Source organism: Talpa occidentalis, unplaced genomic scaffold, assembly GCF_014898055.3.
Source record: "Talpa occidentalis isolate TD23 unplaced genomic scaffold, MPIMG_talOcc4v2.1 talOcc4.2, whole genome shotgun sequence".
In the NCBI taxonomy this organism is placed as follows: domain Eukaryota; kingdom Metazoa; phylum Chordata; class Mammalia; order Eulipotyphla; family Talpidae; genus Talpa; species Talpa occidentalis.
The window spans coordinates 63,341,615-63,354,890 of NW_023602073.1; the positions used below are offsets into that span (position 1 = coordinate 63,341,615).

A 13,276-nucleotide genomic window follows, 5' to 3' on the forward strand; every position below is an offset into this window, starting at 1 on the left:
GCCCCCATAATCACATACCAAGATATGGGACAGGCTTCAGCAGGACCTAGTAGGCCTGTCACACTTGCCCAGTAGGGCACACACAGGATCTGGGCCTGGACAGGCATCACTAACATTCCAGTGACTTCTGGCTATCTGCACCCTCAGGAAGGGAAATGAATAAGTGATGCGCAGTCCAAGAGGGTTCTCCTCGCCAGAAAACCTTTCTTCCAAGCAATCCTCTCTCCCAGGTGACTACATGGACTCACCCTAAGCACCAATTCCTGAAGGACACCCACCTCACATTATACATTAGGAGTCTGCCAGTCTCCACCTGTCTCAGGTGAGTTGGGCCAGGAGAGACTTCAAGAGCAACCGCCTTCCCGCCCTCATCCGGAACAGCAGGGCCTTCCGAGGGTCATGGCCACTCCTTGAGGATCCTTGAGGGCACCACAACACAGAAGCACAGGTGGGAGACAGTTCGGGTGGACGGTCTCGGAGGGTTTATTCAGATTTCCAGAGATCTCTCAGTGGAGCGTCTGCCTACCCAGACATAGCCCTCCCGACGGAACCTGGGCCTTTCCTCTTCTGGACTTCCCCTCCCAACCCAAACACACACCGCAGCTGCCACCACAGTCCTCCAGTCCCCGCCCCCCTACCCCAACCGCGCGCAAAAGACATCGAGTTTTGTTTACAATGGAATCTATCCGCATAATAGTCTCGACTTTGCATTTCGCTTTGCCCGCGTGGATCCGGTTCTGGGCCCTTCTTCACTGGTTCGCAAAGCACTTTAAGGGAAATTCCCCTTCCGGAGAGGAAGGCAGCGCGCGCCCCAGGGACAGTTCACAAAGCCCCAGAGGAGCCTTCCCACCTCCCCCACCTCGCTTCAGCATGCCCACCCCCACTCCCACGCAGTGGGGAGCTGCAGAGGCGCGAGGACGGCCCCGGGCGGGACACCGGCTCTGGGCTCTGGGCCCCCGGCCACTCCCCGAGCCGAGCGCAGCCCGCCGGGAACCAATGAACCGTGTGGGAGCAGGGCTTGGCCGTACCTCCAGACTCCAGGGAAAAGCTGGGGTTTGCAACGCGCGCCGTAGGATTCCCGAGGTGGGGTGAATCCCGGGGGGTCCCTCCACCTCCCTCCCCCCTTTTCAGGTCGGCAGCCCCAAGCCCCCACTTTTCTCCCCCCTAAAGTTTGGTCCACGTGGTCTTCTCTCGCTCAAGCCGGCGCCTCGCGCGGCGAAAGCGGCTGCACCTGCTTTAGGCGAATTATGGTAGCGCTAGAAGTTGGGCGCCCTCCCTCCGCCGCCCGCTCGCCCGCTCGCTCCCTCCTCCCGCGTCCCCGGCGCTCCCTCCTTCCCGCCCCCTCCCCCGCCCGCGCGCCCCGCCCGCGCGCCGCCCGCGCGCAGCCACTCGCAGCCCGGCTCAGTCGCAGCCCCTCGGAGTCCGGAGCCGGCCGCCCCTGCGGGCCGGACTGCGCGGCCGGCGGCCGGGACGGAGCCCCCAGCCCGCCGGGAGGGCGCGGCGCAGGCGGCGGCGGCGCGGCGGGGAGGAGCCCGGGCCGGAACCAGGGCTGGGCCGGGGGCGGGGACGCCGGGGTCCCGGAGCCCCGGAGCCGGAGCGAGCGAGCGAGCGTCGCGGGAGGACGGGGACGCCGGAGCGCGGCGGGAGCGAGTCGGGCGCCCACAAAGTGCGATGCCCCGCCGGGGCTAGGGCGAGCGGCGGCCGGCGCGGCGCGGCGCGCGGGGAGCACGCCCGGGAGTGCGCGGCGCCGGGCGGCGCGGAGGGGCAGCCCCACGGGCGGCGGCGGGCCGGGCTGCGCCCCGAAGGAGCCTCATGCCCCGCGCGGGCTGACGGGCCGGAGCCCGCGCGGAGCGGCCGGGCCGGACAGGTAGGTGGCGGGCCGAGCCCGGGGACGCGGGTGGGGGCTGGGCCGGCGGCCAGACCAACTCCCTCGCTCGCGCACTCGCGCCCTGCGCCCTGGCTCACTTTGTGTTTGCAAACTGCCCGCCGGAGACGCGCCGGGCGCCGGGAGGAGCCGGGCCCAGGCCGGCGCACTTTGTTCCAGCAGGGCCGGCCGCGGCGCCCTGACCCCGCGCGGCCGCGCCACCCCGCCCCGGCCCGGGCCCCCGCGGCCGGCGCGGCCTGGGGAACAGGTGGGGGCTCCGGCGCGGCGCGGGGGTGGGGGGGCGGCGGTCCGCCGGGGTGGGGGGGCTGGAAAGGCTTTGGAGGCCCGCCCTTCCCCAAGAATCCGAGCCCCGCCCCCTCCCGGCCTGGCCGCTGGGAATGGGGTGCAAGGGGGCGCGACACCCCCCACGGCGCCCCGAGTCAGACAAAGAATACTTCTCGGCGCGGAGTTTTCTGAACTGGGGAGGGAAGTGATGAAGTTGGCTCCCCCAGCCCCCGTCTGTCCAGGATCCCCCAAGACGCGCTGGGGACAGATGGGGGCACCGCGGTCCCACCCGGCGCGGCGCGTCCCCCCGGGTGTGCGGGGGACTCGTTTTGTTGGGGTCGCACCTCGGCGGCTCCGAGGCCAGTCAGCCGTATCCCCCGTCCTTGGTCAGCTTGGAGAGAGCGAGCGGAAAACTTCTTGGGGACTTAAGAGCGTCTGAAACCTGCGCCTGTGGGTTTTTTTTTTGTTTTTTTTTTTTTTTGTGGGGTTTTTTGTTGTTGGTGTGTGTGTTTTGTTTGTGTGTCTGGTTGGTTGGTTGGTTTTTTGTTTTTGTTTTTGTTTTTGTTTTTTGCGCCGTTGCTGGAGGTTGGGGGGGGACTGATCTGGCCGATACCTTTATTCATCCCCTTTGGGTAAAGTCCCTGCCCTGTGAGGGGAAAAGGGAGGGCGGCAGCAGGGCGCGGATGCCACCTGGGAAGAGCGCCCTGGAGTGACGAAGCAGGACACCCCCGCCTCAGATTGAGGATTCTAGTGTCTCCTCTAGACAGACCCCCAAAGACACTTGGAGCCGTGACCACCCCGGCGACGCGCCCCATCAACGCCGAACAAACTAACTTGAGCTGCCGGTGGCGATAGGATTCCGGATGCCCTGAGCGAAGTGGGGTTCAGGCTACCCCGCCAAAAGACGGTGTGATTTCGCCGGACGCGGATTCTGAAGCAGAGGCCCTTAGGGCCGCGGAATCCATCTCTCCTCCAACCCGGGCGACCTAGTGCACCCAGCCGCACCGCGCCAGGACTCTCTAGGCTGCGGGAAGAGAGTATGGGAAGGCGAAGACCTGGAGCCCCTAGAACACCCGCTCGCCTCTTTGCACCCCGGGCCTTTCTTGCCTGTTTCATAGCGCCTTTTCGTAGCACTTTCGGCGCCTGGGGTTAAGGTCTCCGGAGAGTCCCGCTTGTCTGCACCTCAGCGCCGAATTCTCTCTACAGGTTGACCACCCGGCCTGAAGCGGGAGTGGAGGAGGGGGGCCTGGCCTGTAGGAGCAAACCCAAATCCGACGCGGTCATCCCAGCGGTTCTGAGAAAGCCCAGGAACATTTTGGCCAATGCGGGTTTTTACTTGAACTTCTGCGTCTTCGTGCCCTGTTTAAAAGCACCCGCCTGGATTGTCCCACAAGTACTGTGTTGGCTCTGGGATTGCGTGCAACTCGAGAAGGGGCAGTTAGGGTGGAACAAGAGACTGACCCTAGTTCCCAGTTTTCCACTAGAAAAAGCAGCACGGTGGTCTACACTGCCCGACCTCCAGCTGCGGGAGGGTCTGCCAGCAGGAGCACAGCGGGTGATGAGACCCGCACCCAGAGAATTTGAACCCAGAAACCCATTTTCTGCGGAGAATGGCCCTGTTGGTGCCGGGCGTTTCAATTCCAGAGGCTGCTGTTGAGGCAGCGGGTCGGTGCAGTGGCAGGCCTGGCCGGCCATCCCTAGCTGCCCAAAGGGGAGCGGCTGGCCTTGGAGGGCTGCAGCCCCAGACAGCCCTACCTAACACAGCAGAAAACCCGCTTCAGAGAAGGGGAAGTCTGCGGGCGGCTTGGGTCTTTTTTTTTTTTTTTTTTTTTTGAGAAACTTATTCTTGCCAGGCAGGCTGTTGGGAGGGTCTTAGAACATGCCGCCGGCACCTGGACAGCTTGCTTGTTCATTTCAGGGCTCTTAGATCTGAGCTTCTCAAAAGCAGGGCTGTGCCTTGGAGGGCTCCCCATCTTGTGTTATCCCACTCTTGTCACTGGAGCAAGGTGGAATGCAGTGAAGGGTCCCTCTGGGCCCCCTTTCTCCCCCCCCCCACACCCAAGACCCCAGTAAGATCTGAATCTCTCCACCTTGGCTCTCTGACCACTATCTTGCCCTGGCCCAGCCTTGGCACCAAGTTGAAGGAGACTCTGGGAGTCTGGGTGGGGTTTTCTGTCCTCTTTCCAATCCTATGCAGCTTTCCCAGGAATTAGAGTTGGGGAGACCCTAAGTCCTGAGGAGAGAAAGTGCTGACATCAATGCTGGGGAGAGGGGGGTCAGGCAGGGCAGGTGGGCCCAACTTGCAAAAGGATTTGCCTCTCTTTTTGCCCTAGACACCCCTACCCTACATCCTTTCCTTAACTTTGGCCAGAAGTTTCCTTTCTAACTCTCTGGAAGGTAGATCCCTTCTTGCCAGGAATGTGCATATCCTGCCTGGGGGGGGTTGGGGGGCCTCTACTCTAAACACACCTCTTCCTTAAATAGGTGAAAGCAGGGGGACTATGGGGGGCAGGGGGGTTTCTTTTGATCGATTAACTCTCCAAATGTTTGCTGAACCCTTATTCTGAGCAGGTCCCAGACTGAGTACCCATGCAATGAAAGTTGGGGTCTTCTCTAGACCCCACATTGCCAGGATAGGAGAGACATATGAGGGAGTGGAGGGTGGGAGCTGCATGTCCAATTAAGAGGACAGATGTGAGGTACAAGGAAGGGCAGGGTAATCTCCAGAAGAAGCCTTCCTGTCTCCATCACCCCTGGCCTAGCTGTACCCTCCTACCCCATACTCTAAATCCCCGCCACCCCACTGCCTTGGTGGTTTTCTGTTCCTCCATCTGAAATGCAAGCTTCTCCACAATCATCCCAGTGAATCATAGTATCTATACTTTTCTAATAGCCCAAACTCTGCAAAAATAGTTTCTTCCATTCAAAGAATTCCGCACAGTTTCTCTTCACAAACTTAGAACTGTCCTGGCTTCCCCAGACCAAGGCAGAGCAGGTACTATTTTTGACAAAATTCTGAGGTTCCACCAGCTGAAATGGCTTTCTCGAACTTAGTTCCAGAACTGTGGAACCCAGGACAAGGGAACCTGATCCTCCCAGGGGCAGAACATGGGTCAGAGCAGAAAAGGCTTTGGAGCTTGCCAGTAGTGATGGAACTCTGGGAAACTTAATTTAGCTCTTGGAGCCTCAGTTTTCTTATGTGTCAAGTAGGTCAGTAATACCCATCTTAGAGAGGCGGTTTGGGAGTTGAATGGCAGAGCAGGACCCAGTACAGTGCCTGGCACATGCAGTGCTGACCAAGAGGTGGCTTTTACCATTAGAGTCCCAGCACTGACAGGCCACATGTTGGACTTGTTACTAGAAATGCTGTGCTATTAACCTCCATTTTATGAGCTGAGAAGGTGAAGACCAGAGAGAAGCAACTTGTCTGAGGTTACCCAGCTAGTTAGTGGTAGAGCTGGGACTAAAATGCGGGCCTCCTAACTCCCAGTGTAACCAGCAGGGCATGAGCCTTTGCTGTGGGGGAGGGGGAAAGGAGCGGGGGAGGGAGGACCCACCAGCCTCCCCCTCCTTACTTCTTAGACTCTGATATGGACCACCCCTCTGCCTTCCAGTGACAAGGCTGTGTCTTCTCTTCCTGTCTTCCCTGTAACACTGGGTTCCAAACCCGGTGTTTTTCGCCTTCACAGGACCGTGGAATGTCCGATCCACCCCCAACCCTTCAAAGGTGCTCATGGAAACAACTATAAATGGGAGGGGTAATTCCCCAGAATGAGAGAGGGAAAATGGTTGGCACCATGTCTCTCCAAAAAGGGAGATTTCTAGGGTTTGGAACCTGAGTCTACACAGCCTTACAGAAGACAAGTTCGGCTGCCAGTCTCAGCTCAATTTGGGACCTCTCCCTGGATGGATCATCTCAAAGAAGCAAAAAGGAAATTTCCCTTGAGCGTGAAGTTGCTGGCTCTTTCAACATCGCCTTCCCAGATCCTCAATGGAAATGCATACCTTTGCCCACTACCAATTCTGCCAGGCCGGAACCCACTTTACTCCAAACCTTATGGCTGCAGTGGTCTTGTGAGATGGTGCTCAGTGAGCTCTGAGTGGAGCCTTGTCCGAGGCACGCCTGCCTGAGCTAGGAATTGAGAGTTCCCAGAACAAAGGTGCACGTTTGAACAGGGCCACAGGGCACTGGGCCTCCAGGGAGCCAGCCAGGCCCTTGACTGCTGTCTCAGGATTCCGCCTCCTCCTGGGGTCTTTGCAGGGCTTTGCCTTGTTTGTGTGCAGCCCTGCACCTTTCCTGGCCAACCCTGGCCATAGACACGTGACCTATGACCCGAATCCCAGAAGCTGTGCCCACCTCCAGGCCCCTTACTCTGCTCAGCTGGAACCTGCGGGTGAGTGGGGTCGTTGGTGGTGCAGGACGTTGTCTTTCCACTTTTGGGTTTGGTTCTGATGGTACCTGACCCAGGCTGCCATGCCATTGGGGGAGGGGACAAGATGGAGTGATTTTTTCCACCCGGTAACAAAGTGTGGTATACAAAATAGTGATGCGATGCTCTGGCATTTGTCCAGAGTGGGAGGGAGGCCCCGAGAGTTAGCCATGATTCCCGCCAGGGAAGAAGGGACAAATGCTGGCTACCTAGGGCAGGGTGGCTCAGAAAATGGAGACCTGGACCCTTCCTCGTCTCAGTTCCACAAGCATCATGGAGTGTTTGCCGTGTGCAGTGGGCCTGTGAGGGTCAAGGTGAAGAGGTTTTAAGAGGCGGCTTGCTTGCAACTTGGAAAATCAGAAGTGGAGCAAGTGCCTGAGCTCTTTGGGATAGAAACTAGTGACTAAAGGTGCCCTCTAGCCCTTAGGCTCCCCAGCCAGTTCAGGATGCCCCAGAGAGCCCTTGGGGAGATGTGCTGTGAGAAAGGGAAGTGGGGGATGGGCAGATAAGTCCCACTCTGTGGGCTTCCTTGGATTTGGTGTCCCAGTTCTACAGCTCATACTTTGAGGAGATCCAGGTGGAAAGAAGTTGGTCCAAAAGAGGATATAGCCCTGTATGTCTTCCTTGAGGGGTTCCCTGGGCAGATGTGCATCTGTACCCTGGAAGAAAAGGGTGTGGCTGGGGGAGAATTTTGGGGTGGATTTGTAGGAGACCCAGGGAATAGCACCTGCTGTAAGCGCTTGGGGAGCGAAGCTCGGTGCTTGGAGAAGCGCCCTAGCTTCTGCAGCCCTGAGTGTATGCTGTGTAAGCAGAGGTGCTTTCAAAGGAAGGGTCAGTTCAGGGAAAGTCGGATGGGATCCTGTGTGCTGAGGGTGTCCTTGGGAGAACCTCCCCTTTAGGAAGCCTCCAGGATTTCCCTAGAGATGCTGGGCTAGCTGTTTTCCCACCCCATTCTGAGTAGCCACCCCTGCCAGCGTCTGTCCAAGCCTCCAGGAGTGCATCAGTGCAATTTGCTGGAAGTTCCTTGGTCTCTGAGACCTGCGCGCAGCTCAGGGGTTGCAGCTTTGGGTGTTTGTGGCCCTACCCCAGAGAGTGGCGAAAGTGAAGGGGGTGGGGGGCAGCGGATGCTGGGCTTGCCGGTCTCAGTCAGCCCTCTGCCTGGGGGTCCAGAGAATGCTGGAAGAAGGGGCTGCTTGGCTTGGGCAGTGCAGCCTCTGTCTTTTAGCCACAGGGAGGGCCACCCACACCCCTGGCTGCACTGCTCACGCTTGGGTCTGATGCTGCAGGTGTCGGTCGCAAACAAGGGCCAGACTGTGAGGGGGCCCCAATATACCGTTACTAGTCCTAGATTCCTTCTATGACTTAGGTATAACTGACTTCACTCTGGACCTCGGTCTTCTCAACTCACTATCCTGGTTTCCTCTTCTTGTCGCTGCCTGTCAGCACAAAGTCTGAGCACTTGCCCCTTTGTTCCGCTGCGTAGGAAGTCTGCTGACTCCACTGGGCCTTCCCTAAAGGGGCGCTCTGGAGCACCGGGCAGGCTACCCTGCTACCTAGCAAGTCTTCTTCCCAATTAGGCCGCTGAGCCTGATTAAAAGGGGGCGCTGCCTGCCCCCTCCGCAGATCCCCATCGAGGAGATTTCCCTTCATCAGAATCTCACATCCTCAAGAAATTAATTTGATGCCTCTTGTTATCAATTAATTGAATCTTGTTGGGAGAGAGAGCTCAGCCAGGCAGACTGCGCTTGGCCCTTGTGCACTGCTGTTCCACCCTCCCCCTCACACTAGGATAGCCTCACCCCCTTCCCCATTTCTTTCTCTGCCTTGCTTTTTATTTCATACATTTTCCAAAGTAGAACCACTGCTGTGGGCCCTTGGATGGATACCTGTAGGCTGGCTGGGCACTGCCTGGGATTCACCCTTTCTGAGCCGGGGTGGGGGTGGAGGCTTCCTCTCCCCTGGACCCATTTGACCCCTCCTTAAATCAACAAAACCTTATCCCTTGGGAATTTGGTCCTGACCCTGACCTGTGTGCTCTAGGGGCTGCTGGTTAGAAACTTGGAGAGGACAACTGGGGGAGGGAAGGCTAGGGACAGGCTTCTAGGAACCTCCCCCATGCTACACACACACACACACACACACACACACACACACACACGTTGGGGGAGGGAGACCCTGAAAGACCAGGCTAGGGACCTCCCAGCCATCAGGTTTTTTTCCTTATGAAAGCACATCTTTTAGCCCCTGACAGGACTGATCCATGAAGTGTAGGGGCAGAGATGTGTGGTTAGCTGCCCAACAGTCAGAGAGGTCAGGCATATGCAGAAACAAGTCCTCAGTATTTCCAAGTACACTTGGAAGCCCATACTCTATCTCCTGTGTGGAGAAGGAATGTTCTAGAAGATATGCCCTATCTGGGAGAGGATTGTGGCAGGTACAAGGCAGGACAGGTGGTCAACAGACCCTAAGTAGCGAACTGTGCTTTGCTATTTCACACACCACCTTATTCTAATCCTCACGGCAACCCTGAGAGATTCTTCAGGTAGTGATAATTGTTACTCTCAATTGACAGGTGAGGGACGCAGGCCCAGAGAGATGAGATAACTTGCCCAGCATCACACAGCTCACTGCAGCCTGCCTCTCTGGAAAGCTGCACATCAGGGCTGAGGTCACAACTTGATTAACTTCATCCTTTATGAGTTTCGTTGACACGCTAAGTTTGTTACAATGGTAGATTTCACATAAATATTATTCTCATCTCGACTTTTGAGAAACCCAAACCCTGCATTTCTGGGTGGTAAGGACAGACTGGGATTGGATGGCCTCCACGTCTCACCTGGCCTCCTAGGGGACCAGCCCGGCCCCTGCTGGCATTTTGGTTAGCAGCACCATCAGGGAGATTTCCCCTGTGCTCAGTATTCTTCAAGAGAGAGCTGGAATTTGGGGAACCTGGGATCTGGGAGACTGCAGAGAAGACCTTTACGTGCACCCTGACTCAAGTCTAATTACACACAGCTACTTTAGAACTGATGATGGGAGCTAGTTTTCCTTCTACAGTGGGGAGACTTACAGGGTTTTGTGCCTCTGGGAACCTGGATGGTCCCTCCCTGCTCAGGTGAGCCTTTCAATGAAAGACATCACCCTTTTCCTGTCCCCCAAATCTATGTACTTTTTTGTTGTAAGAGACTTTCTTCCAAGAAGAGAATCGCAGGTGGGGAGAAGAGAACTGGACAGAAGTCACTTTTCTGGAACTTAATGTTTTTACAGGGAGAGGAATGCTGAATATTGAATATTTAGATATGCTTGTGTTTTGGGATGCCCTTAAGTTGGTGCTGGAGGTCCCTGGGAAAACCATACCTGGATATCATCGGGAGACCGGGAGGGAACAGGGCAGACTGGGTAGAGACAGGGCCCCAAGGAGGGCCAGATCCAGTGGCCTTGCTGGCTGGAGCCCCTCCTGGGCCCGCAGGAGCCCCCTGGCGCCATGTGCACTACCAGAACCAGACTCCAGATGGCCACTCAGGCCCTGGGTGGGTCGCCCCCACCCCTTAACCAGCAGGCCCCCCACGTAAGATGTCGCTATTTAATTAGCCATCTCTGATTAACCAAACTTGGCATTCGGCTCCTCTTGCCCTCATCTTTCCCAGCTCCGAATCAATGGCTTTGATATGCTAATTAGGGAGTAATTTAATTTCAAAAGGCCGCAATTAACAAGGGTGTTGTGGACATGCTGTAGTTAAGCGGAGTAATCTAATTTGCATTAGTAACAAGCAGGGACTAATTAGAAGCTTAATTAGACACTTAGATGGCTCTTATGTTTACTTTCTTAATGAGATGGAGTGGGATCTTTGGTTCTCTTTTTCCTTTTCCTTTTTTTTTTCTTATTGTTGATTCTTCCTTTTGGTCTATGAAGGGGGTGTGAGGGAGGCCACCTTGCTAGGGCCTAGTGGGAGCATTATGGGATCTGGGCCAATGAAAAGTGAACTGGGGGTGGTGGCCTTGGTGAGGAAAGGTTCGGAACCCAGGGAAATTCCAGAGAGCACACCCTCGGGGCCTTGCCACCTCTTTGGTGGAAGTGCGGGGGAGAGCACAGTTTTGGGATTCAGAAGAACCATCCGGTTTCAGTTTGGCTCAGCCTCTTAGCAGCCAGCTGACCTTGTCAAGTCACTAGGCATCTTGGAAATGTGGTGCCTTCATCTGTCAGTCAGTGCCAGGTTGTGTGGAAAAGAGGAGAGGGGGACAGGTTATGGGAAAGGACTTTCAAGAACTCTCTGAGTGGAATGGTTGTAATTAAGAATAAAATAATTCACACACGTTGTGCCCAGGCTTCCCTTCCTTATTACTCTGCTCAGAAGTCACTTCCTACAGGAAGCCTTCCCACAGTACCCCCACTCTCTAATGCCTGCCTTCCCCGTCTACTTAACGTATATTTGAAAAGTTGTATATGTCCAAGTTTAGAATACTTGGAAGACTTTTTAAATTATCCATGTCTGGGTTCCACTCCTCAGAGAGTCCAATTTAATTGTTTTAGGGCAGGACTAGGCTTGAGTATTTTTTCAGATGTTTGTGTTTGCCTGTGTATCTTTCTTCTCTGAGTTGTAAGCTGCCCTCCCTGAGCAAGACTATGTTCCGTTCACCTCAGGAGCCAAGACCCCAGTACAGCCCCCACCTCCCCACCCCCACACCCGTGTTCAGTAGTAGTTAGTTCAGATTTGACAGGGTCTGAACTGTTGAATTTTGAATGCCTTATGTGGGATCTGAGAATCTTCTGGAGAAGGAGCTGAGAAGGTAGTGGGAAAATCACTAAAAAGGTAGAGGACTTGTGAGTCTTCTGGGATGTGAGCCACATTGCTGAAGGAAAGGCAAATTTGGTACAAGTTTTATGGACGTCAGTTAGGTAGGGATAAATGTATCTGAGCCTTAAAAATAGCAATTCCATCTTCTAAACATGCATCCTAAGAATATAGAAATGTTGAGTATTCTGTTCACATAAGGGTGTTTATTGCAGAGTCATAGTAAAAAATAGGTAATAGTCTGGATGTCCAACTCTAGGGGATTGGCTAAATCAGTTCTGGAGCATGCAACCCATTCAAGGAACTATTGACCACTAAAGACTGTTGCTTAAAATATTTGATGTCATATGGAAATGGTTATGATAGTAAGTGGTGGATGGAAAAATAGGAAAATTCAAACCATGTTCAAATTATGACCCCAGTTTCACTTTTTAAATGTTTATATGCCAAGAGAGTGAAAATGGACTGACTGGAAGAGGGCTATCCCAAAAGGCCAGCTCTCCGGGTGATAGGTTTATAGGATCTGTTTTTTGCCTTTGTACTTCTTTTTCTTCAAAATGTACCAAGAGGAGAGGTCTGCTACTTTTATGATTATTTGAAACTTACGAAAGAACCTGGACAGACAGCCCTAGATGGTGGCTCACCTTCCAAATGCCAGGCTTGCGGCAACCTCAGGAGTGCGTGTCCTCACCCTGCCTCTTGCACTGACCTCCCGGGCCCTGCTTTTTTGTGCTAAGGAAGGCTTTGAGTGATCCCTAAAGGTGTGATGGGACAGATGGCTTCAGGATGTCATTTGAGGGGGATCTCTGGCCGAGGGAGGAGTGGGCAGGAGTGGGAGTAGGAAAGAAACCTAGAGCACCATCCTCTGAGGCACCATAGGGAGAGTCCCAGGTACAGGGAGGGTGGAGAGAAGTGAAGCTTTTTTTCTGAAACTCCTAGAGCCCCTATCTACTTGGGGGTAAGAGACTGCTGGCCCACTAGAGAGCCAGGTACTCATGTGACTCAAATCACCCTACTCTGGTTTGGGAACTCTTTTTTGGAGGGGTGACCCTTTGGGAGCAATAAAACATTCTAACCCCCAAGTGCTAATCTGAGGGATGGATAAAGGGGTGGGATCAATTTTATAGACCGCTCAGAGTGGGGTTGTAGCAGGACTTTCTGGACTTTGATAATTAAGCTAACTACCCTTTTCTGAACAGCTTCTCTGTGCAATACATCTTATTTGATAAGGCCACCCAGAAAGGAAGTTCTGTTGTACTAACCCCATATGACAGATAAGGAAACCGAGGCTCAGACTGCTAACCTCACTGCCTAGCGTTACAAAAGTATGAAGAGACCGGAGAAGGGTCTTCGGGTAGGATGGCAAAGGAGTGACCAGCTAAGGAAGGCTGCCCAGATCCCTTCTCACATCTGGCAACCTGAAGCCAGCAGCCCTCTGGGGCCTGAGCTGAATGGGAAGGAAGGTCCCTGGGCCTCTGGATGACAGATAGGAAACCATCCCACAGTATTTGTAGTGCCAGTGCTGATTGCTATGGAAAGCCCTCTGCTTTATGTCCCTGGCAAATAAGACATAAGAGCAGGATAGCTTAGAAGAAAGATCTATCGGGCTTCCTTAGGCTCTGTTCTATGTGGTACTCACATGTGTTTTTTTTTTAATATACCCTAGAAAAGTATCCATTTCAAGGACTTAGGGACCTCTGCTTAAAAAAAAAAAAAGAGAAAAGGTGCTGTGAATTGGGGGATTTGCATGTTTCTCCTATATTTAATGTATACTTTGGCCAGTCCCCCCATTTGATAAGTTTAGTTTATTTATGCTTATTTATTTGTGTCCTTCTTTATTGCCTGCCTCCCCTCATGAGAATATAAGCTCCAGGGAACAGGGCCTGTGCCAGTTTTGTTCAGGT

At 54.6% G+C, this 13,276-nt stretch overlaps 1 protein-coding gene across 3 annotated transcripts in view; it reads left to right on the forward strand.

Annotated features, from left to right (window-relative positions):
* Window positions 1–1,827: 1,827 nt before the first annotated feature.
* Window positions 1,828–13,276, forward strand: part of FOXP4 (forkhead box P4) — a 51,386-nt gene continuing 39,937 nt past the window's right edge. For 2 of the 3 annotated variants that reach the window (XM_037519680.2, XM_037519682.2), the window contains exon 1: window positions 1,828–1,867. The gene's annotated coding sequence lies outside the window, so the exon portion shown is untranslated. Of the gene's footprint in view, window positions 1,868–4,658; window positions 6,544–13,276 lie in introns of those variants that run through there. The other variant, XM_037519681.2, reaches the window with a different exon arrangement.